The following is a 27,261-nucleotide window of genomic DNA, read 5'->3' as shown; positions in this document are numbered from 1 at the left end:
CCAGATCTTCATGAACACAGTCTCTTCCTATCTTGCAGTGTATTGTTGCACAGCTAAATATCACAACAGTCTCATTAGTCAAATGGAAATAAGTACAGACCTTTTTCATTGACCCATTGAAATTAATAACACCATACAGATGGAAATCATACCCAAATATCTAAAGCTGTAAGCAATTTAACTGAACAAGCTCTAAATACATTCCAATAACTACAGAATGTACTGGTTCCTCTCTTTTATTTAGATTTTCATTTCTTAGAATTGTTTACTCCTTAAAATAAGAACCTGCCATCCCTGGTGGATCAGAAGATGGAAACACAAACCCTTGTGTAGGTGCTGCAGTGCACCAAAATACCATTTCTACTTTTTTTCTCTTTTAGCAAAGACTGCAATCAGGGCTGGTCAAAGTCTGCTTAGAGGATGGTGACATTTGTTTTACTGTGTGTCTTTTGTACTCACTGTGATCTTAATATTGCTCATGAAAAATTCAAGTAGTATTTGGCAAATAACTGTGGCTCAGTGAAACAGCCAACACCCACTCAGACATTAAATGACCTTGAAATACGCTCTTCACAAGTTATTTCTACAGTGGCAATCACATGTTTATGGGGTGTTAGTACTTACAACAGAGTCCTTATTTTAAGCTCTTAGGTAGGGCAGTAACATCAACCCAGTGCTTTAATTTCTGAGACAGACACAATCATTAGGTTGAAAGCTATTCTGAGGCAGATTTTTCTTTAGCATTTCTAACTGGGCTTGCATCACTTTACACAGAACAATCATGGGAGCCAAAACGAGAACCCATCCTAGTCACTCTGTCTTTCTGGCTTTATGACTATTAGCATTATTGTTTTCATTACAGAAGAGCTTTAGGATAACAGAACATCCCAGGAGAGCACATAGCTCTTTAGAGAATATTCCCAATGTAGGGTGAGAGATGGTTTTGCATGATGTGAAGATCTGGGTCAATGCCAAACACAACCCAGACCAAGTGTCTGGGATAGCCAGTGTGGAGGTCCAAAACACTGTTTCCTTCTTCTCTTACCTTCCCATCTTCTGAGATTTTTTAGAAACATTCAAGATGAAGTGGAGTTACTTCAGGATGAGATCATCAATTAACCACAAATTATATCTGTAAAATGCTTTCTTACAAGTTTCCCAGAAAAGGAAAAGAAAAAAAAAAAAAATAAAAAACCAACACATAGAAGAAGCTCTCCTCCCAGACTCCCTTTCCTGATACCCCAAAAGAGGCTGAGGGCTAAAATAGCATTATCCACTGATACATTTTCATTATATATTGAAACGTAGTCAGATCATTTTCAAGACGCTGTCAATGGTAAAAGAAAGTAGCTTGATGAAGAATGTCCCTTAGATTCAAAATTTTATGTATAAACAAAGAGTATGAATTTAGCAGTTCTACCCACCTTATAAGCATGCCATTGTCAAAAGAAATCCTCACCTCAAGTGAGTATTTTTTACATTATTTTATAGACCCTGCCTGAGAACTGGGGCACCTCAGGAAGGACACCTCACAACAGCACGCAGATGCTTGAGTACCACACTGTTTCTGTCTCTAACCACTCACTGAAACATGCCTTGCAGCAGAGAGAAAAGGAAGTCTGTAGCCTACAGAGCAAGGAAAGAGTCAAAATGATTTTGCTCATTTGCAGCCCCCCCCAACTCCGCTTATCATCATGCAGGAGGAGGGCGGCGATCCACTGATACTGGGTGTAAAGACAGCTGCTCTTCTGATCCAGCGTGGCTTTTGTTAGCAGCAGCAGAGCTGGTGAAAGAGAACAAACGCTCTCCCATACGTGCATTGTTAGGGCAGGAGACAAAAGAATACCTGTTTTGAATCACTGAGGACTATTACTGTAACAAAGTACAAGATAACATTTCGCCAGAGGATACAAGAGATTCTTAGAGGAGAAACAATGAAACCAGACAACCTTTCTGTCATCTTATCAAAAACTGCTTGGGGTACTTACTGAACAGTGTGGGGGGGGCAATAATAGCAAATAGAGAGCAAATACAGTTAATCTTTGCACAAAGGCTTTTTGATAAGTAATAAAATAGAGTCAAGAGTGGCATACTGGCCTTAGCCAATTCACGTTGCTTAGAAGAAAAAGACAGGCCTAAATAATTTTAAAATAAACAAATCCAAACACAACAGGGGACTGTTGCATGAATGAATTTCCTCATTCTCCGTTTTCAAGCAATTCAAGAAGCAATCAAAGCACTCTGAGGTCTGCTACACTTTTACATACTTTTTTTGACACATTGCTTTACAGAACCTTCACAACAGCCCACTATCAGTAGCTTTGGTGTCACTGTATGGTATGTAAATGGAATAGGCAGATCTGTGACATAAAAATAATAATCTGTGGTAAAATTACAGTACTACAGTGTATCATAGCATCAGAACTATGGAAATATTAATACATGGATCTTTGACAATACAATGTAAGATGTCACTTTAAGCAGTTATTATGCTAATAACGAATACTTATTATAAAACAACATGAAAGAGGTAAGCTATGTGGGTGTAGGAAGGGATATTTAGTATTCAGAAAATGTATTTAAAAGGGAAAAAAAACAGCAATTGCTTCATACAGCATCTAATCCCACATTAGGCAGATGAGGAGTTCCCTGGCAGATGGGTGTCAGGGTACCCTGGGACTTGGATGAAGCAGCACATTATCTCTCAAGGGAGCATACATGCCAATATAATTTACAACATCCTTCGAGTTTGTTTTTGTTATGCAGTGGGCCAAACTGGGACCGAAATCATGAAGACGGGGGAAAAGTGGCACTAGGGCTTTGAGGATTAACTAGAAAAACTGCTCATCAAGTCCAGCAGGGTTTCAAGAAAACATATTCTGCTCCATGCTCACTGACCTCAAAATAAAAAAAAATAAATTCCAATACTAAAAAAAGAATTAAACCACAATGAGGAAAATGTCTCATACCAAATTCCCTATACAAAGCAAGCAAATTCCCTATACAAGACAGCATCATGACTTGTTCCATTTAAGCTACAAGAAAGTGTCCATTACTATTAAAAAAAAATTACTAAGTCTATTAAATGTTGCATTTAAAGCCAAAGAAAATATTTACAAAGAGTTTGTAATATAAGGAGGAATCTGAGGAAAGAGAGTCTCTGTTTGCCTGATGGCAAAAGAGTAAATTTGTCTAGGGTTTTTCTAGTTGCAAAAGGAGCAAATTATAGATATCCCGCATTAATTCTCACCTGGGCTTTTTTATTCTGCGCTAAAACCCTGTTTTCCACCTAATCTGAACTACAGAGTCACTCTGGGTGCAGAAACACCCATTTGGCACAGAACTACTACTCTAAATTCAAATCTTAGAAAAACCTTTACAAAAACTTCCATACCACTGAAGCCAGCTGAAGGCATTCTCATATTTACAAATACATCCCTCAGCCCTGAAACAAACACAAATGCCATGTTTGTGAAGACAGAGCAGAAGATGCAACACTTCAGACAACAGCCATAAATAAAATTCTTACACACACAAACACAATCCATTTCAAACAGGAATGTGCTGCAGCTGTTGGAAATACCTGTCCTTCAACATTAAGTCTTGCAAGGATAATGCTTAGCTGCAATCTAAACCTTGGTGATTGCAGCAGAACAACCAGAAGATGTGTGATTACTTATTGCACCTCCCAGTCAGGGAGAGGGAAATATGACATGTAGATAACATGCAGGTACAAGGAATCACTTGTCTCACAATAACCCAGGGAATTATTCAGATTTGCTTACAGTTGCAAGGACTCATTCACATTTCTGTATACAGATGCATCTCCAGGACAGCTGCACTGACCATAGACTAGATCACAGATCCTTCTTTTAATTACTTGGCAGTTTCCTGGGCCAAATTTATTCAACCATTCAGCCATGCACCACCTATTTTTCCCCCTCTTTAAGATTCCTACAACTCTTCCAGTTAAGATGCACGCTTCCTGAAAACTTAATGGCCTTTTACATGGTTTATATGTATGGTTTTATGGTATATTCTGTGGTATAAAGAAGGCAATGGCCACCTGCAAAAGCTATCAACAAGAACCTGGGAGCCTGCAAACTAAAAGTTACCACTTTACTACCACAACAGCAAAAGACATTTGTCCACTGCTGTGTTCAAATCCCTGACACCTCCCAATGTACAGCTTGTCCTTCCCTTACTTTTTCTTCTGAACTTAATTACTGCCCAACATACTACGAACAAGATTTGGACAGTGGTATTTATCCACCAGAAAGCACTACTGCTATCATCAGTTAGACCTGGAGCAGGCTGGGAAGATGACAAGAATGCAAGGCATATAAGAGAAAGCAGTAAGTTTTCCACTGTACACATCCTTTAGAGATGAGCAGATGGGGGGGGGGGGGGGGAAGCCTTAGGCACATTCCTCCTAACTCTCATGATTAAATTCCTACTTTTACAGTATTTAGGGTTGTTTTTTTCCCCTAAACCTTCAGTTCTAATAATCAAGGTATTTTGTCATACTTGCAAATTTCAGTTACAGAAAAGTAGTGGGCAGAGCATAAGAAAACTCTTGAAAAGAAGATTCCTCCAGAAGCTAAAAAACAAAAGTCATTCATAAATCATTCATCAGTCCTAAGCCATACTCATCACTGGGATCCTGTTTCATGACTTGAACTGCAAAGTCTACCATAACCACTGAATTTCCCTTCCTGACAGGTGAACATAACTCATTTTGCTCTGCGTGCTAGGAAGCCCTGGAATTTTTCTTGGCATTTTAAGATAAACTGTCCCTTCAGGCTCTTAAAGTCTCCTCTTCCCTTCTAATACCAAAGCCTCAATTAGACCATGATTAAAGAGGATGTACTTACAGATACCAACAGAAGGTAAAGGTTGTCAGTTCTATTACAGGTCAGGAATGCATTTCTCTCTGTACTCTACACTTCAGAGTTTAATGGGGAAATAGAGTTTACTAACAGGCAAGTCAGATTTTCTCAACAGGATTCAATCTTGATTATCAATTAAACAGGCATAAAAATATCTAACCAGATGGTTTCTGCCAGTCAACAGAAGTCTTAAGAGGAAGAGAACTTACACTCATTGACAGAAATATCTAACAGAAATCTAAAACAAATACAACAGGAGATATGCTTCATGTGATACTTTAAAGTCTCCTTGGTAAAAAAAAAAGGGTGAATCTGTGTACTGCAGCATATTGTTTAAAAGAATTCTTCAGCTCCGTTTTCTTTGTGGATTTGTTTATCATGCTTCAGAGTGCTGATAAGATTTTAGGAAAATGTGATGTAAAATTATTAACTCCTGTGGCATAGAAGCCAGGCGTTGAAGTCCTCACCCATTTGCATTAAGGCCCAGCTCCATTTATCCTCCTTTGCTTTTGACCAGTTTCCCTCTGCTATCCTCACACTTCAGCTTCTGCACAGGTTCAAACAGATACCTATTTTTTAATTGCCTAAGAAAGCACTGCTTTCTCCTGCACAGTTCTTCACGTTATTGCCTCACAAAGATGACACTGTCCCATAGTGTTTAATGCTCAACATTCATTTTTGGATCAGTTGAAAGTCTGGTAATGCACACTCTCCTAATTTAGAAATGGAGCTTTGTAACACTGAAATATTGCAAGAAGCTCTACTGCTTTCCCTTCCATTAATTTGTTACTTACTGTGTTGGATTCTCATCAGCAATTCTTAATTGATGCACTCTCAGCCATGCCATCAAATATTCTCTACGGATCTAGTTGGCAATAACGGTTAATTTCTAAATTTTGGTAAGTTAGTGATTATTTAGGTTGTGATTACTTCAGAGTAAATATATTCTTACATTTGGGAAAGCCCCAATAAAGAGTGGGCACTGCTACAGATAAATAATACACTGCAATAGGTATTCTTATAATGGTAATGTATGATGCACGGCCATTTTCCAGATGCTACAGAACTGATTGTGCTGCCAACAGAAGCAGCCAAGTCCAAAACAGATCCATATGAGGAATTACTATTGAATCAGCCTCATCAGTGAGAAAAGCTTCTGCCACACAAACCTTTTTTCACCTTAGCATAATCCTCATAAAGTTAATGAAATGCAGCCTACTCCTGTTACAGTTGTAGAACCAAAGTAACTCCCATACAGGTGAGTTGGAACTGATGTAAAGCAGAACCAGGACTAAGAATATCTTCCATCAGAGCAAAGAGTGACCTGTTAATACAGTGATGTGACACCACTGCAAAGCAATGGAACAAACAGGCTTGGCACAGAGTCCACTCTGACCAGGAAAAACAATGTAGTGGCAGAGCTGTCAAGCTGGAGCCGCATCACAACCCAAAAGTTCTCTACATCCTCAATTCTTACAGCACAACTGGACCTGTTGGTTTGTCTTCAGGGTAAAATATTTCTCCACAAAAAGAAAAACCATATTTCTCCTCAGGTTTTAAAAAGTAGGCAATTGGGATATATGGGCTTTAAGACCAGAAAGGGTGACTGGAGCATCTATTCTGACACCCTTAAAACAAAAACCAAAAGCCTTCAGCCAAACATAGAATACAAACAAAACCACCAAGAGGAAGACTTATATCACAACCTTTCCTAGTCATCACTTATCTAATCTTTTGATTTTTATTATTTTTAATCCTCTCTCATAAATCAGTACCTCTAGTTCCCAATTATTTTAGTAACAGGATCTCTAAGCTGTATCATGTATAGAAAATTAATGACCTTTAAAACAGAAGGTTTACTTACACAGACATTAATTGCTATTGTGGCACAGATGAATAGTTAAGCAGGCCCATGAAATATTTCACTCAAGCACCTAATTCCAGAGAAGGGAATACTTTATGCAAATTCTTGGATGACAAAAGGTCAAATGCAATGAAGTTCCTATCAAAGAAAAAAACCTGTTTAGGTCTATTTGCCAAGTACAGGTTAACCATAAACATGCAAACAGGTTAACCATACACATCATTAAGTTCTGAAACCCATTATGATCATATGGCATCAACCTGATTGCAATTATGGTGCCTTAGATGCCATTTTAAGTAGAGAATCACTACTCCAAACAAGTTTTATAAGTTATTCTCATTGATTATCATTTCCAATTAGAAGAAATTAAAGCATTAAATGGCCACTTTGATGATGAAAGTGACCTTTCACCTGGGCTGTTTCCCTAATGGATGAGGGTTAAATTTATTGTGACAGCACCTAACCACATTTGGTACGGCCTCAAATTTCATGGTACCGGTATAACATCGGCCAGCAGCAGGCTGAGTTGGTGGACCATGACATGCAGTGTTTGCACTAGAAGTATGATTATTAATATCTTAGGAAGTCAGAAAACCTAGGCATTTTCCAGTCACCTACTTTACATTTCAGTAGCTATGACACATATCTATACTATGACCTACAACAGGATTTTCAAAGGAACACACATTTTTCTCTTTCATATTTTTTTTTCTGATTAATGTATCTCAGCTTTATTAATTTCAGCTCCAAAATGTTGGCATTCCCAGTAACAACCAATAACCACAAGTAAGCAAATCATAGGTAACATCCCTCTCTCCAAACAAAGAAAATATTGTATTTCCAACAGAGTAGTGCCTCTTTCAGTTAGCACAGCCATGTGAAATTAAATATAAAAGCTCCAGTGAGTGATTTTTTTACTAATCCTGTGTAACGTATTTTACAAAAGTGTCAAAAAGAAATATAGTTCAGTTGCTGAATACAGAATGGAAATTGTTTATTTTACAATCCAAACTTCTCTATTTACATAAAAATAACTTCACTACAGCAGAAATTTTAGGCTACAACACAATATTAATGGAGTTCGATTGCATATTATTCTAAATGGGTTATTTTACAGTCATTGTAACACTAGATCTAAATACAAGACATAGACTTATACTTGCAGTACATTTTAGTGTGCAAACAATATTTCAAAAAGAGCCATAGGTAAGCATCAGAAAAGAGCTTTTCTAAAACTACCACCCTCCTAAACTCTGTATTTGTATACAGGCACAAAATTCTATTTTAGTATTAATGTTACTTATCTCAGAATAACAAATTGATATTCCTGCAAGAAGGACTGACAAACACTTCCTGGTTGTAGAATGAGCCATGTATCACCTTTGCTTTATTTCTACACTGACACTTTTTTTAGTGTTCCTTTTACTGGCACGGTTTTGTTTTATATTGGTTTTACTGTAGTCTTAGCTGTAACTGTATGTTACACATGCCCCTCTACAGTCCATCCACTAAGGAAATGAATCATTACAGCTTTTACTTACAGGGTCTGACTTTTCAGTGCAAACTGTAAGGCTCATGCTTCCATCCTCAGCATCACTCACCACAGGGGCACTTCCATTAGATTGTGTTATTAGCCAGGAGTCCTCCGGAGAGCTGTGCTTCCACCGGGAAGTGCCATAAACACGAGCCGCAGCGAATGCCAGCTGGGAAGAGAAATGCATTGCTGTATCCCTTTAATGGGAGAAGTTGCTCCCCAGTGCAGCTGGCAAGCTGTTCTCATGATCCCCTTTGGAGCCAGCCAGAAGACAGCAGTTCATGTTCACCAGGAATTACTTTCTATTTGCTTTCATCTTCCTTTAGATTGAAGCAGTATTTTAGCAAACAGAGTAAAATTTTTTGAGCTGCCACTACCATATGGCTGGGACAGTCTGCCGGCTTCTGCTTTGGGAGGGAGTTGATCCCCACCACTTCTCTGAGCCTGAGGGAAACTGGTACTGATGTCAGCAGTAGCCATGAGCCTGAGGAACATGTCATTTACTCCAAGCATCTGTCATACCTCCTAGGGCCAGGGCTCCAGGAGGGCTGAGCACCCTCCTGGCAGCCACACTGCCATGAACTGTGAAACAAGAGCTTTTACACCTTTGGTTCTACTGCCTCTCCAGAGCTATCTGACCTTTTGAAATCTCTAGGCTTTTTCATGAGGACCTAAGAGGTAAGCACCATTTACTGCTGGGACTAACACCATTCTGAAAGTCTTGGCACCACACCAAGTGCCAAAGGGCAAAGGTATCTTCTTGCAGACTTTCCTGCAAGGAATATCTTCACATAACAGGCTCCTGTTCAGTTTGCCATGAATCTATACATGGCTGTGAGAACCTGTCTCTGAGTTACTGAAATAAGATCAAATCTAAAATTCTTCTAAGGAAATATTTTTGAAAAATTCTTTTAACCAGCTCACCTCCCCCACTGACCCATCAACTCTCCATCCAATCTGCTGAATCTGTTGAAGCCGTGTTCTCAGAGATCCACAAAGAGGGATTAAAAGAAATGGAGAGGAGGAGGCAAAAGTAGTTGTCCAGTGCTTAGCCCTCATTTACACTAATGAAGAAAAATAGAATAATAACAAACAAAAATACAAATGAAACTGAAAAAAAAAGGAGGGAGGGGAGAAAAATAGAGGGAACTTCTCAGACTTTGAGTATAACTGGGTCATTGTCACCAAGCTGTGACTCTGTGGAGTACATAGTTTGAGAGACAGAAAACTTGGCACACAAAGCAGGCCACAATAATGAGCAATGGCAGATTTGCATGTCAGGTCTTTCCACCATAGTACAATTAGTCTACTGATACTGTAGGCATGACTAAGGATGGTGGGATATGAGGGTAAGTGATAGGGACAAAATGAATGATTAAATGGCCTCAGACCTAACTTGTGACCTCATTCTATCATAAATAGCAAAAAGTGAGAGAACTCGTGTGTGGATCAAAAACCTGGCAGGGTTAGCTGAGCACATGAGACAAAAGAAATAGCACAGCATACTCATTCTTGGGCTGCCAAGATGTTCAATCTGCACCAGCGACACAGAAGACTCAGGTAGCATCTGGGTCCCAGAACAACCTCGCTAACTACCAGGGGAGTTGATTAGGCTGCTTCCAAAGATAAAAAGCAGCAGCTGCTGATTAAGGACAGCCAAGAGGCAGCAGAAACACTCTCAGTATCTGATGCAGAGAAGTAAGCAACAAAAAGACTGGAATCCATGTGAAAAAAATGTCACTCTCCAGATCTCTTATTCATGTAGTACACAGCTCACCAGACTGAAAGGGACCAATCCAGAAATGCTGGCTTAACTCTGCACTGCAGTCTTTCCCACCGTCTCCACAAATCCAATTCAAAAGCCTGGTTCTAGGCTCTTCTATTTGCTCAGCAAAATACAGCCCCCTTTAGGCTCTAAGAAGTGTGTTCAGGAGGTGGCAGGATATGTGTAAGAGACTAGAGTCAACAGGGTGTGGGCAGCAGGTGAGAACAGATCATCTTAATTTTCCTGCTGTGTCTGGATTGCTTCTCTGTGGCTTCTCCAAGGCCCTTCTATTAGACTGTGATATTAGCCAGGAGTCCTCTGGAAAGTTCTGTCATCCCAGTTCATTTGATTAGAAGCTATAACCATAAACAAACCACCTTGTCCTATGATGCACTGCCATTCCCAAGAACCAAGCATTATGCAACACTGAATTTTTCCAAACCTGTCCAATGTCATACTCTGGTGACCAGACATTTGCTATTATCCACCTGTATGGGAGAGACAGTCACCCTTACAGACCAATTTGTGGCATTTGTTCTTCAGAAACACCAAAATGCAGTGATTCAAATTCCTAATGAGACCACTAAAGAGTTTGCTGTGGTTTTTAGTGAATGAGCAGACATGATGAGATTTTGGAAGGAAATGGTTACAATTCCGGTAACAAGAAATTGCTGCTGGAGATCTAGCCAGACACAATACTTCAAACAAGATATTGCACAAGCAGTTAAATATGGGGGGAAAATTGCCTCATCAATAACAGAGATGCTACAAACAAACAGGTATTTACATTTTCCACCATTCTTTTTATTCTTTTAATCCCTACCATTGCAATTGGATAGAATCATAGAATCATTTAGGTTGGAAAAGACATCTAAGATCATGGAGTCCAACAGTTAACACTGCCAAATTGACCCTTAAATCATGTTCCTAAGCCTACCTTGTTAAACTCTTGCCCTCAGAGTTATCCAGTGACTTTAACTTCCATCAGCAATGAGTTCCCAGTATGGCAAAGCATTTCTTCTGACTTACTTTTGACTTTGTCACTTTTAACCTTCACCAAATGCTCCTTGTTCTTCCCTGATGGTAGAAATAGCATTTCTTGCTCTATAAAGCCTACACCTTCGTTGTCTGTAACCTTTTATCGTCTCACTTCTGATTCATTTTCTCTCCAAGGTAAACAATCCCAATCTTCTCAATCTTGTACTATATGAAAGTTTTTCCTTGTCTGTTTAAAAACTGATTTATGTAAACAGTTAAAAACTTACTCTGTTAGCTTAGCTTGTATCTATAAATTAGACATGCATATTAAATTTGTATTAGCTAGGTTTAACTGAATTAAGTGTATCCACACAGGATTTTTCACTAAATTCCTAAACTCAGTTTAAAATTACACCTTTTGTTAAAGCAGAATGTAGTTAGGCTATAACCAGTTTCTGATCCACAAATGCTTCCAAGAATTCAGACAGTGCTTCAGGAAAGGGTATATTTCAGCAGACCCCTTAGAGAGTGTTATCTCCATTATCCCGTAATTCATGAAGCCTCCACGCATAGCAGGGAGTAATTCTTCTGAAATATTTTCCATCAGCAACACAGGGATTTGTTACAGAATTAACTTAACATGTTTTACCTTACCACCTCCATTTGTGGGAGATAGTTTATTGCCTAGGCAAGTCAAAGTGCTATTAAACCACGTATTTTAATTCAGTTGCAAGTAAGCTGCCCTATTGTACCCAGAACACAACAGCCATATAATGAAAACTGCTATAAAAATTACTTCTGAAAATATCAAATGCAATCATTATTAAGTTTAAACAAAGGATATTTGCTAGTTCATTCCTAGACTTAGCTGCATTCAAAATCCAATGAAAACTTGCTTTTATACATACAGACACACACAGACATTTGCATATAGAATAAAAGTTTTAAATTATGACTATTAAATGTGTGGAATTTCTTAACTACAGCATTCATTGTTATCCTTGTAATAATACATTGACAGAGGAAAAAAAAGAGGAATTTATCGAAAAGTTGCCAATGGATTTTAATAAAAAATATTTCCCAACAGAAGGTAACAACACCCTTATCTACTTGGCCACAAGTGCTTGAGTATTTCTCAAGGAATTTAGATGCACTGTTTTGCAATAGAAACTTACAGAAAGTTACAAAGAAGCAAATAATTCTAAAAATCATACAGGCCACCGAGTTGAAAGAAAGTAATTTCCCACATTAACATTCAGATCTATTATACATGCATATAAATTTCCATGCAAATCACACTCCACTTACTGTGTATTTTGCCCTATTTAATGAAAAATGAAAAGGACAGAGGAACACCTAACCCCCTCCTTTTTGCCTGTTAAGTTGCTGCTGCCAGCAGGACCCTGGTGATGGCATTTCCATTGAGGCTAATCACACAGAAGAAGTGTGCGCACAAACATGAGAAAACTCATGCTCAGGTTAGAGAGAGCAACCACCCGGACTGTCCATCACATTCACCTCTATTCACACTGTAATTGCTGTACTCTGGAAAGCTGACTAGACCCATCATGATCTCAGAACACTAGTTATCCCCTACTGAACCACTTTCAAAATTGGCAAATAATACAGCTAAGTATTAAAGGAGAGATTGTCAGACAATTCAGCTTTAGAGAACTCACTTGCGCCGTATGCAGCGAATTGGTGAAAGCAGCTGAAATACACAGTCAGTCCTGGTCACTGCTACAGCTGTAGTCCTGGCAGAGATGCCCCTTGCTCAGACTTCTTTGTGTCCATGTCAGTGTCCCCTTGACACTTCCCTATAACCTTCATTCCTCTTTTTCCACAGGGAAACATGCTGGCAGTCTCCTGCCCCCATCAGCTCCACGCTAGCAGGATGTACAGGCTGGATGGGCAGAGCTGCTGTGGGAAAGGCATACACAGATCCCCATTTTGCTTCAAAATGCCTTCCTGCCAGCTCACTTCTCCTGCCTAGCTCCACTATCTATAGCTTTCAAATGCTTCCCCTTCATAATCACACCTCCTACTATTCTGAAGACTATTTTCTGGGAACGCTGAACATATTTGTTGGCTCACTGGCCCCTAGCACACTGACTGCTCATTCAATAGCATTCACACAAGACTGGAAAAGACTTGTCATCCTCTTACTATCTGGCACTCCGTTACTAGCTTACTACTGTTTCCCTCTGCAGTACAGGTCCAAATTGAATGTCAGACACAGGAAAATGCCAGCAAAAGCTCCGGTTCACAGTCAGGAACCAGCCACAGGATACGGTCCAAAACTAGATACACACTGGCACATTACCATTATTAACACAAGGTTTGCCATGAGTAAAGCCCTTTGTCATTCTTCTTTTTGACAGTGAGGACAGAGAAAATCAGGGTTATTACAGTATTTCAAATATCTGCTGGGTGAAAACATACTATAGCGGAAGCATTAGTCAAAAACTCAGGCAGAAATTAGGATAAACAGATTCTCATGTTTCCGTGGCCAGGACTTCTGAGAAGCAAATTCCCACAGAGATCTCACAACCTACAGTGTAATTGTCTCCTGGTTGTCTAAATATTCAGACAAGGAAGGAAGGGATTAGGCCTGTAAGTCTTCCTGCTGACTAGCCAGCCTGCCAAGCACATCCACCACCCAGACCCATTCCTCCCGCTGCTTGGCTCTGTGGCTGACTGACCTTCCCAGACTCTGAAAAGCCACAGCAAATACACCTGGGGCATTCCTGATGGTGGCTGAATTATCAGCTAAAATAATCACCTGGCTGTCACCAGGAGCAACACAGGTAGGGCAAAGGGGAGCAGCTCAATGCGCATGCTTTCAGCCGACATGGTAAACAGCTAACATATGGTAATTCTAAGGGGGCTGACATGCTGCAGCAAATTATTAAAAGGCTGACACTCAGCTGAAAGAGCTGACACTTGAAAGTTACTCCCTCGCACAAAAGAGAAGAAAAGAAAGTGAAATGTGACTGAACTGTTGTCTCCCATGCTCATATTTTGTTGACAAATTTATTTGTAGGTATGAATTCGGCCCTTTCTTAAGAGTGTCACCATCAGCAGTTGATAAAAAAGCAACCTAACTCTATTACAGATGTGTTACTGTTCAAACCAACGCTCCAGCAAGAGGACAAAGAATTCCGCTCTTACAAATCTGTCGTGCAGTCTAAGGCTACACTATCGACTGCAACAGTTGACATTGTTATGCATCCCTTCTAAAAAACTTGGAATTTGAAATATTGTATTATAATAAAATACCTCTTTAAAGATATCAGCCTTGGAAATGCAAGTTAGCCAACAGTTTCCACTTCAAAATATATTTCCTTTTAAAGGTGCTTCAAACCACTCTTCAGAGGTTATGCTTTATATAAACTATCTATTACCAAAAATAGATTCATATTAGGTATCACATCCCCAGTACACTGGTGTTCCTGAGCTCTAAGATTGTTTTTGATACAGTAGGGTATGCAATTTTATACTGTTGAAATATTACACTTAGTGCTACATAAACATATAAGCGTACAGGTTTCATTGTAGCAGCACTGTTTAATTACATAGTGGAAGATGGGAGGATGATTCTTTCTGACTCAAAACCTCAGAATTCCAAGATCTGATCATGCAAGTATGTAAGACTGCAGTTTTATTTATAGTTACATTCACTTTAGACAATTGTCAGGTAATTGGTATCAACTTGTGGAGTTTGAGTGCGTCTGAAAACTCTCTGTAGATGCCATTTCATTTTAAAAAGCATCAAAGCGTTTTCCAGCACAGAATCATAGATGAATGACGTGGAAGATTTACAGCATTCTCCTGCTCCAAGGAGGGATAATTCCTAATCCCAAACAAAATCTCATCAAGGGACTTTCTAGAGGGTTTTGTGTGGAACAGTGTAAGATTTGGGCTATGCATGTTCAGTAAAATTGTTATTTTAGTAAACTTTAAACCTTTAGATTTATTTCAAAATGAGACCTGTCCATGTTCCTTCCTTTTTCTTCAAATGTGGAAATTACCCCCAAAATTATCCTGCTCAAAAGTAAAATTCTCTTACAGCTCTGTAGAAGTGAGTTTCAATTTTCCATTGATACTAAAGAATGTCATTCTCCTAAATGTGTAAAGGTAAGAATTCTGTACGCTGTTAGAGCACTGACAATGCACATCTGACCCCATCTGAACTTGCTAATATACCTTCTTCTGAATTATTTTTTAACAATCTGTACTTCTCCACTCTTTCCTGCATAACATTCTACTCATAACAAGTTTTACTTGGTCATAAATCATTTTAAGTCAGTAAAATATAACATGCCTGTGAAAAATGTGGTGAAATTCTTTTGCTAGTAGGAACAAAATTAACCTACTATATAGTCAAGTACTAGATCTCAGCTTTAAAGGTGTTAGAATATTAGAAGCACTTTTCCAAACCCTGTGGTTTTTAAATTTAAAAATTTACTAGTCCTTTTGATCCTTACACATCTGGGCTGATGCTAAAGTGCTGCCAGAGAGGTACAATAATACTCATGGCAAGGGTGTGGTCTCTGTTTTCTGTTGCCGAGTCTGTAGGAGCACAGCCAGCATACCCTGGCACTGGTTTGGAAGGAGATCAGAAGAGAGGATAGTAACAGACTACAGATGTGAGGTAAGACTTTGTCCCTCTCTGTGGCTAGTATTGCATTGTCACCCAGTACTAGCTGCACTAGTGGAGTATTGGAATAGTATTTTACCTATGGTCCCATTCCCTCATTCTTGCTAACTGAGGGAAAAAGATGAACTGCTTTGTTCTTTCCTGTAACTCAGCCTTTAAAATTATCATTGTTGCATTTATGCATTTTACATTGGTTTGGCTTTTAAATATGAGCTTTATTATTTTTGCCTCACTGCTGTACGTATGTCTCACCGCCATTGTTTTGTGCACCATGATAACATAGCAAGCTGGTTTGAAGAAGAGCTCAACATTTTTTGCCTTTACTCTGCATGACACATACATTTCTGTTTGTGCACAGAGTGGCTTGGTGCACCATGCGTTTCTGTGCTTTCCACTTGGTAGCTAACCTTTTAAATTCCTTACAGTGATCTCTACACACCAGAAGCCCTGACCCTGGATGCTGAACTTCTGTACTTCTCAGTGTTCTGGGTAGCTGTGACAGTCTCTGCCACAGCTGTACAACAAAACAAGGACCACACTGCACGCTGAGACTATTGATACCACTGAACTGTGTGTCAACAGGTGTAACTGCTCTGACCTGCATCTTAAAAATGGCAAAAGTTCTACCTATGACAGATTAATCTGTAATTTTGCATTGTGTAGGTGAGAAAGAAGTCATCTCTATCAGCAAATAAGAGAGTAATGGTTTAGGCCCCTGTTAACTGTTGTGTCACAGTGTCTTCCTGTTCCTACTTCTTAATATCACGCAGTACATAATACATAAGCACTTGTTATCTATCGTTTTCTGACTTTGCTGCCTCTAGTCTCTTCCAGTCACTACCACCAGATGTGGATTTATTACTAAGAGATATCACAATATGATCATAGGCCACATGCACAGTCACTTGTGAAATAGATTGACATTGCAGAATGGCGCCTTTCCATGGGCTTTGCTTGAATCTGCAAACAAACATGGGCAATATGGATAGTTCCAGCTACCTGAAATAATGCCACAGTCAATAGGATGGTGCAACCAAACAGATAACCTGCTGTGAGAAACTAAGTCTGACTCTAAAACAGCAGCAGGTGAGTACAAGTTACATCACTTGGTCAGTTAGGAAGACCTCAGTGACTGTTTTGTGTGCAGCAGCATACAAAAGCATATGACCATGAAACACTGCCTAAAGAGAAAGTTGTTGAATCTTACCAACAGGCAGAACATGCAGAGCAGAGACCAGAGCAGACAGCCCAGAGCCTTTTTCCTCCCCTGAGCAGCATTTCCCAGCACACAGTGATCGAAGTTTTGATGTTGCTGATTATCTCATGACAGTCCTGTGGTGTAACCCTTCTTTGAAAGAGTCCCTGAGACAGATTGACCTTGATCCCCTCTGATGCTCTAACCTCCACATGGCCTCTCTTTGAATAGATCCATCAATTTTTTTATCTTCTGCACAGGGTGCATCCTCTTGACAAGTTCGACAAGTGGCACCTCTGGATCCCATTTTAAGGTCCAATAAGACTTTTGTGTAAGACCACAACAGCATGTGACACCACATTAGCCGCCTCCCTACAGTGTGAGGTCTGTTGATGATCTGCATGGCTTTCCTTTCCTCTAAGTTTGCTGCTCCTCCCTTCTCCCTTTGGAAGCATATTCATGATCTCCTCCAAACTTAAATGTTCTCTGTTTAAGCAAAAATTTCCCCAAGGGCACAACAGATACCCTTTAACTACATGCACTGAAGTGACTACAGAACATCTGTGGATGTCTGTCTTGGAGACCATGCCAGCAGCCTCACCATTTCCCTGCATCCATCTTAACAGCCATCTGATAATGGTGTGTCATTTCCTATGCCACACCGTGTGTGCAGGGATGTAGATGATAATGTGGATGATGGCTGTTCTGCTTAAGGAAGAAGTCATTTTATCACTTGGAAATTTCAGCATGTCATTGACATAGTAAAGTTGAAACATGCTTCCAGTTATATATTAGTTCATACAGAAGCAGTCTAAAAATGGACTGATCTTCTCAAAGCCACTTACTAGATCGGGGAAAATTTAGTTTAAGAGCATATCCTATGACGGTCATGGGAGAAATAAGACAGGACAAAAAATGAGGACTATTTAAGTTGCAAGATCTTTGGGGAGATCCTTTTTAGCCTGTCATATCTCAAACCAAACTAACCTAAATATCATCGTATCTGTTTTCTTTGGCAATGACTTGCTGTTACCTTCTATTAGATATGAAACAATAGGTGGGAGAGAGTAAGCCAATTAATTATGGAAAGTGGTTTTCACATACTTTGAAAGTCTGCATGTCCTCAAAGCACACTCAATAAAGTTAACAAGGCTAACCAGGGCACTGCATAACATCAGTGAAGCCTCAGTAGGTATTTTGCAAATGCAAACTGGAATTCTGATGCTGTGGAATTCTGCTGTGTGTTTCCTTAACTCCACTTGGACCCAGTGCACACTTCATAAAGCTCTTTTGCCTCAAAACACAAACCTTACAAACTTCTCTCTTCTAGCCCTACTCAGAAGCTACTGCTTTCAATTAGCTTGCCAGCTACTGCCTCTCTGCCCATCCAAATCATTCCCTCTCACTCTTAATTCACCTGAAGAGCAAAAGTTATTTACAACCTACCCCCACACATCATGCTCACCTGCCCATTTCTGAGGACTTATAGTCACCCTTCCTATGTGATGCCTCATTCACACATTAACTACCTCAAGGCAATAAAGTACTCTTCTAAATCCACAGAAAAGCATAACATGAATTTATTTATACTAATATATATAATATATATAATATTTATATATATATATAAGATAAGATATATAATATTTATACTAATATATATATATAATAAATATTTATTATATTTATTTATATGATGAATACAAAATTGCTACTAAATATAATAGCCATAAAAATCATCTTTGGTAGATACTAGCCCTTTAATTCCCTTTCCACAAAGACCTTGAGTATGCTAGTTTGCATCCAAAACCAGATTTTCTGCTATGGCCTCCTAAAACTCGGTACAGGCTCTGTAATAACCTCAGTGAGAAAACCATCACTAGGTAATAGCAAAAAAGAGATGTCAGTGGTGCTTGAGGTACCTGTTGAAATCAATTAACACAGACTGTGCTGATGGAACAGGCATGAGTTCCACAGTATTTTCATTTAATTTCATTTCAAATTTCATTTTCCAATCAATTGTAAGAGTCCTTCGCAGACAGTCTAGAATTAAAGGGGGGAATATTACCTTTATTTTCCCTGCACTTGGTGATCACTTTATCACTTTGAATAACTTGTGCTGAATAGCTTTTTGGAGAAAATAAACTCTGTAACCATAGGGCAAGGTATTCAATGGAATGAACTCAGAAGCCCAGGAACTCTTAGTTCATTAACCAAGCTCTGTGGCTTGAGTCTGTAATTTTTATTAACCCAAAACAAAATGCTTTTCAGTCAAGGAAACTATTCCAATTCTGCTTCTGTAACAAGATAGGTCTTCATATAATATGTAACAAAAGCAACATATAATATTAAAAACTATTTAAACACATGGCAAAAACCATTAGGCATGGAAGAACTAGTCCTCTTCTACTAAATCATGGCTGTCTAACAAATTTTATGCATTACTGTCCTTGTCTATACTATGAGCCAAATGTTATCTTTTTTTATCCCAGTTAAGATGCACTGGTTACTAGAGTTCCTGAAACAATATTGCCCATATATCTCAGAATGCAATGTGGGGAATTGAAATAAAACAGAAATTTTTGTTATAGGTGGTGGAGAATTTCAGAGCCACACAGAAAGGATGATAGTGAGAAAAGAAAGAAACTACTGTAGAATACTACCATCTGCATTGCCTTTCAGATCTTTTTTTTTTTTTTTTCTTTACTCATTTAAACATCACGGTAAAACCTGATCAGATCTCTACTTTTGTGGAAATTATTATCAGTGGTCCTGTTGTTACTTTTCTCATTTGCAGCTGTAGTCCCATTTTCTTTACTATTTGGGTATTTTTAGAGACAAGATGTTAGAAAACAATAACTCTACTGAGACTCCACAACTTTTTATACCATCGTCGGACAATTACTACTGGCAGCTAGTCAGTACAAAAATCCACCTAGTGCAAGGTGCTGGGAAATAATCCCAGCCACTATATGAGAAGCATGGTTACAGCCAGGCAGAGAAAAGCAAAATATGGAACCAAACAAAAACTGAACCACTTTACACATCCATAACTATATGTCTCCCTTAGCTTAGGCAATTAAACTGAAACCTCAGTCTAGGAAAAATTGCTGTGTTGTAAGGATTCAGCACAACACAGTAAGTTTTTACCACAGCTAGAGATGGTCTTAAAACACTGTGAGCATCTAGGAAAACACTGGGAATAGCATGCAACAACATGGGTATTGTTCATCTCTAGCTTCATTGATTATCCATTGTTCGAAGCCTCAGATTTGTTACAAGCTGGCACTCATCTCTTGGCCAGGAACTCCTGTGAATACTGGGCTTTTGCGAACAAGCTCTACTTAAGTGGGAAGGATATGCCATGCACTGGCCAAGCTCTGAGCTGTCATATGCAGTCCTGAATAGGACTGCTTTCCAGTCTCAGCACATAGGCATGAACACATACCACTACATCTGAGTCAAGGCAATGTCCTAACTGCTCAAGAGGAGATAACAAAGCCCTTTTCAGTGCTGCATCTTCCTCCAAGTAGGAATCCTCACAACCCTTCTGCAGCCAAGGCAAAACTGCCCTTAGCCAGAGAGTCAATTCTGTGTCTTCTGCATACAAAACTTGTGGTTGTGTTGCCGATGATTCAAGAGCATTGTTTAGCTCCCACCCATGATGTTCATTGTTTATGTCCCTGGATTTGTTACCTAATCAACTACATATGCACTTAATTTCACTTTGTATTAACTCTAAGCAGTATTTACTTCTCATGAAATCTCTCTATTACAATGAATATCTCTATGTTTACCCCAGGAAACAGTCAGAGTGTGATCAGCTTTTCAAGCTTCATCCACTTATTGATCAGTTGGATGAAAAACTGAAACAGCTGTAAGACTGGTAAACTTCACCAAAACATTTCTTATACAATTTATTTGAGAGGACAACTATTTTAAATAGCACATTCTTCTTTCAGAAATCTCAGAATTGGGTAAAATTTTAAAAAATAATTCATATGCACTATCATGTGTGTTGTTTTAACACAGGCACAGGCAAATCACAGAAGTCAAGTCCTCACTCTCCAACTTTATGCTTTAATATAAAACCCACATCCTACACATTCCAGATTCTGGGATACAGTTAATTTTCTTCATAGTAGCTGATACAGTGCTGTGTTTTGTATTTAGTATAAGAATAATGTTTTTGACATCTACTTAAGGTAAGATTTTTTTCCCATATCATAGAATCTTAAAGTGGTTTGTGTTGGAAGGGACCCTAAAAACCATCTAGTTCCAAACCCCTTGCAATGGATAGGGACACTTTCTACAATACTGGGTTGCTTAAAACCGCATCTAACCAGGAATGGGGCATCCACAACTTCTCTGGGCAACCTCTTCCAGGTGTCTCACTACCCAGACACTAAAGAATTTATTCCTAATGCCTAATTAAGAATTATCTCTTCCAGTTTAAAGCCTTTTGCCTTGTCCTATCACTCCATGTCCTTATAAAAAATCCTTCTCCAGTTCTCCAGTTCTGTAGGCCTCCTTTACCTACTGGAAGGCTGCTGTCTCTTCTCCAGGCTGAACAGCCACAGGTCCCTCAGCCTGTCTCTATCAGAGAGATTCTCCAGCCCTCTGACCATCTTTGTGGCCTCCTCTGGACTCACTCCAGCATCTCCATGTCCTCCTTATGCTGGGGTACCAGAGGTGGATGCAGTGCTCCAGGTGGGCTGCACAAGAGTGGAGCAGAGGGGGATAATCACCTCCCTTAACCTTCTGGTCATGCAGCAACAGGAATTCCCAGAATTTGAGACAAAAAGTAATTTTGGAGATATGAAAATTATGAGGCCTGCTTCCCAAGATATTGTCTCCTTCTGGATTCTCTGATGTCTAATAGAACAAGAGTTTGTTACTCTTGCCTTCAGATACTAAGAGTTTCTCTCTCTCTTCACATCTGCTTAATTTTGTAACAGAGGCACAATCCTAGGTTCATGTAAGGATTCATTCTCTCACTAGAAAGAGAAGAGTGAAGCAGAGTACATGAAATGCATCAAAATGCAAAAGTAGTCCTGCCTGCAAAGCAAGGCTTTCAGTTCATAGTGAATTTCCTCTTTTTGATTTTTTTTTTAATCTGGATTTTTTACTTAGTCTCCTCAAAGCAGATGGCTCTTGGGTCTTGCTCATCAAAACAGGATAATGGCAGGGTGAATAGCTTTGCTGCCCACATCAGCAAGACAAAGGACTAAAACCTCCTTTCCAGAGGTACCTGCCAGGCACTATAGCATTTGGGGAGCTATTCCAGGAACATGTGTCCAGGTGTCTCCCCATACTGTCAAGTTAGCCAGCTGTGATCTGGGAATCAGATCTCACATGAGCTGTGATCAGAGCTCTGATCTGGGAATGTGCAGGAAAAAATATTTGAGTATGAGAGACTCAGAATGTCCTGGGTCTGAGGCTTTGTGTCAGGCTCACCACCCAGGCAGCCACCAGACTCTGGGAACTCTGGAAGAACAAGGTGCTGATGTTTTTCTCAGACCACTCCATCAGGAAGAAACTGAAATATTCCGATCAGTATCGATATCACGATGCCCCACAGCAGAGATAGGAACAGCTTAAGAATGAAGAACGGGTGCTTAAAAGTGGATCTGAAAAAGACAGAGTTGATGTTGCTGTGCTGGGGAATGATTTCTGAAATCTTAGCAATGATGTAGACAAAGACACATTATTCTCCAGCTCTGTCCTCACTTAAAGTATACACTTGAATTTCTGTCTGACATGAAACTCTCAGAATAGCAACAGCCACAAGTATAATTTTCTGCCATGTCTGTGTGGTGAAGAATTTGTCCATCTATGCAGACAATGGCATGACCTTGACTATTCATGCCATATCACAACTATTCATTACATCATGGCAGAACCATAGCCCATGATACACTTGGCACAAAGTCTTCAGTACTTAGAAACTACAACTAGTTTCTAAGCTAGTGCATTTTACACTGGTGCATTTTACACTATTATCAGGAGAAGCTGTTACCATCAGCAACCAGTAGTGTTGTCTATTTCTGCTTTCTTCACCCCACACACCTCATATTGTTTTCTCATATCCATTACTGATTTCAGTTTCAGCTTTTGGTTCTTAACTTCTGATTGCTCAGTGGGATAGATCCAGATTATTTGGCAAAAGATAACTCAGTCAAATCTCCAGGAAACAAGACAGTGGTTGACAACTCCTCTTCTGCTCACAATACAACTGCTTAAGGTAAGATAAGCACATCTGATCTGAATCTGAAGTGATCTACCCCCTGAAAGAATCCCCACTATCTACTTCAAGCATAAACTGCATTTCTTGAGCCTTCTCTCTATAAATGTAAACACATAGTAACATTTGGCTTTCCAAATCAAACAAAACTAAATACATAAGATAAACTATTAAAAAAAATTCCCCTGAAGTGTATTCCACTATTCCTGACCTACTGCTGGTGAACAATGAGTGAACAAGCACTATATAGTTGATAGCAATATTCTTGTAAATACACTAGCAGAAGACTTTTAGAGACTGATGATCAGAACATGTGTACAGCAGAACAGAATTTCCAAGTTAATACCAAGTGCCTTTCCCCAAAGCACTCAGCTTTTCCCCTCTAGGAGCTCACACTTGGGTGCCATTATCACACAACAGTATCACCGGTAAGTATTCTGGGAAATAACATACAAAAAAGACCACAAAACACCTCAGAACTCTTGCATCAAACACTGGCAAATTGGTCGTGAACCAGAATACAATGTACCCAACCCATATAAGCTTGGTTTTGCTAAAACCTTGTTGTGTTCATTTCCATGTAAGAACACAGAAAGTTCTTCACTTTGGAGCTATTTCACAGATGGTTTTATATATGGAATATAGATATAAAGTGAAAGCTCTGGGTGTGCTTATGGATCATTTGTGCTAAATGATTTGCACATACCACAGAGATGCAGAAGTCCTCCTCGGTATGAAACATTACATTACCAAATCCATACCTCAGACCAACTTTTGGAGAACTCGGGCTTTGGAAAATGGAAACACTGTAACAGACTGGCTGTAGCTGGAGGCTTAAAAGTCTTAGCTCAGGGCTCAGGGTACAGTCTCTAGTAAAACTCTACCCATCCTGAGCTGTGAGCTATGATAATAAACCTCACGCATAGTTACCAGTCTGTAAAGGCATTACGAAGCTGCCTTCTATTCCCTAAGTGCTCAGTACCTGATCCTTGTAAAGATGCAATCATTCCAAGATAAGTCATGGAGTGGCAAGATGGTGTGACAATCCACCCACACAACCTGTCACAGGCATCAGCTGCACCTCCAGCCAGGAATGAACAGCCAGGATTGCAGGTTGTTCTCTCCCCCAGTCACTTACTTTGCCATACTGGAAAATGTCAACATGCTTCTGTATATAGGATTAGACCTACATGCTTTTAACTAAAATAACAGAAAACATTGTAGGAGTGTTGAAAAATATTTTCTGATGTGTTTTGCTTTAAGAGAAAAAAAAAATAGTATCCATATAGTCAGCTTATTAGATTTCTAAATCTTTCACTCTACTATTTGTGCTTCATTTTCTCCCACCCAAATGACAACTATCCTTTAAAGCACCAAGTACTTAACACACTTAATAAATTATAAAGTCAATCTTCATAATTTCTATTCTCATACATCAGTCAGAGATGGTTTCAACAGAAAGATATATGAAAAGTAACCTAGGTCTTCCTCCAACAAAGCACTTAAGCACACACTTTGGCATGTCAGCATCCTAGCTGAAGACAGTGGGATATATTTCAAGTTATACACATTTCAAAATTTTATTGAAGCTCAACAACAAATAAAAAACTAATATACAGCAAGAAGAAAACCTACAATATCCGTGTAAGTGAGACTATGGTAGTATCTTCTACTGAAATTCCATAGACTTAGGAAAATACTTGCTTTTGTTTATTCAGTGATGTTCCTTTTGGAGACAATGACAAAAATAATTTTATCAGAACATAAATTTGACCCAGCTCCATTTAGATGGAAGTAAAACTCTTTTTATGTCCACCAGAAATGGAACTCAATGATTAAATGTAAGGTTTTTTTCCCTATAATGATCCCAAAAAGCAAATCTGACAATGAAATCATGAGACATTGCAATATCTTAATAAGTAGTTAATCATAATTATACATTGTCAGGAATTCAGGTTCTAATGTCCTTTACAAATTCCACGTAGAGTGCTTACACTTCTAGGATGTATCAGTGTGCCTCAGAAATTGGTATAAGGGCCATAAGAACAACGGTACAGTTATTTCAATCAATTTAGAAAGCTCTTTGATGATGTCTCCAGAAATGCTTGAGTTCAGTTTTGTAGTTGACTTTGGTTTTTTTCACAATAATGTTGGATTTTACTATCGCTCTAATGGGTTTTCCTCTTCTCATCAAATTTCTGTTGCCAGTACTTTACCAGATAACTGAAATAGTTCTGCACTAATAAGAAGTACTGGTTGTCCTGGGACAGCATCCAGAAAAGATACATACATTTAGGGAGGTTTGAAATATCACAGCACATCCCAAAAATACAAGCTAGTCATTGCAACAACCTTGGCAATGGCAAACTTGGAAAAGCTAATAGTGGAATTAAAAAAGATGAATATATCACAGTACTTTATCATGGCTACAGATAGAACAAAAAAAAAAAAAAAAAAGGTAGTAATTGCAACAACCTTGGCAATGGCAAACTTGGAAAAGCTAATAGTGGAATTAAAAAAGATGAATATATCACAGTACTTTATCATGGCTACAGATAGNAAAGCTAATAGTGGAATTAAAAAAGATGAATATATCACAGTACTTTATCATGGCTACAGATAGAACAAAAAAAAAAAAAAAAAGGTAGTACTTTTGCTTCATGTCCAGAAAATGCTGGCAGATACAGAATAAAGTAGTGCAATCCTGAGTCATCTAAACACATTAATTAGCCACACCATAGCAAATCAGGCCTTCTTTGGTGTTCATTCACCTTGAGTCACACCTTCTTTGCCTTCCTCATGTCAGTGATTGGTAAAACATTAGACAGACTGTGTGGCACATTCGAAAGTAACTATTAAGCATGGATTTCTGCTGATGGCAGGATTTTAAAATTCTCGAGGCAGTGGCAAAATGAAGCCATGTGTAACTGGCAACCTTGGGTCTACATTGTAATTATTTTGAAATAAAATAATTTTAAGTTTAGTAAGTAGCATGGTGCAAGGGAAGGGATCCTAGAAACAATCACACACACAAATCATTCAGCTAGGTACAGTAACATGCAGTCACGACAGAATTAAATATTCATAAACTCAAAGGAGATTAAATTCTGTGTTCATCTATCACAACATATGAACCACCAGTTACTGTTTTAAAAATAAAGCCCTTGCATCCACCCTCTTAAGCTGTACAGTCCCTGATTATATGATCAGGCGTCGATACCCTCTTTTAATTAAAACAATAGCACAGATTTTACCAAACAGTAACAAACCAAAAAGTGTAGGAGGCAAATGCTGAAAACTAGGAGTCTACATTTAAAAACACAATTTTTAAAAAATGCCTTGTCTTTCTCATGACAACCGGAGCTCTAGTCATGCAAATATGTGGTGTGCCATAGTTGTTGCATTGCTTTATTGCATTGCCCGCTTACATTCCTTCATTGTGTTACTGTTCTCTTACACATTTATAACAAAACCAAACTATAGTAAAACTAGTTGAAGAATCACGGCTGAAATCCAGTACATGCCAACATTTCTTTTTAACATTACTCGAGGATTATAATCTGTTTGGGGGTATCTGTGCATACAGAGAATTACTCGGATTTCAATAAAATATAAACGGATGTCTTTTACAGTCTAGCACACGCGGATCACACCTTGCAACCATCACCAAATTACGATGAAACTTACACATTTATCAGTCTCTGCCTCACAGACCTATAGACACAGCAGAATTCATCGGCTTCAATTTAGCAAACCCGTGCCGAGAAAAAAATGAATGGAAATTAAGACAGTGCCCACAGACAAAAGCACTGATCAATGCACTCCGCTGACATTATCTTAATGGCAACCTTTTACCATCCCATCCTCCCTACTTTCCCATTCTCCCAGCAGCAGACACATCCGCACCAAAGGGTGCGATCTGACCCATTTCTCGCTCAACTCCGTCACCCGCAGGTTCTCACTCGGCAGCGAGCAGCCGTCCCCCGGTCCGCAATGACACAGCAGGGCTGGAGGGACACAGCGCCCGGGCTCCTTCCCCCAAGTGACTCGCCCCTCGCCGCCGGCTGGAAGTCGAGGCGAGGAGCGGGGAGGGGAGGGGAGCGGCGGCCCCGCCGGCCGCGGCCCCTCGAAG

The 27,261-nt window shown here is 39.2% G+C and overlaps 1 long non-coding RNA gene across 2 annotated transcripts in view; it reads right to left on the bottom strand.

Annotated features, from left to right (window-relative positions):
* Nucleotides 1-27,261, bottom strand: part of LOC117243875 — a 44,684-nt gene that overhangs the window by 16,123 nt on the left and 1,300 nt on the right. The gene's annotated exons all lie outside the window — the stretch shown is intronic.

The sequence above is a fragment of the Parus major genome, chromosome 2 (assembly GCF_001522545.3).
Source record: "Parus major isolate Abel chromosome 2, Parus_major1.1, whole genome shotgun sequence".
In the NCBI taxonomy this organism is placed as follows: Eukaryota; Metazoa; Chordata; class Aves; order Passeriformes; family Paridae; genus Parus; species Parus major.
The sequence above is the reverse complement of the archived record's forward strand: the minus strand, read 5'-3'. Positions and strand labels throughout refer to the sequence as shown.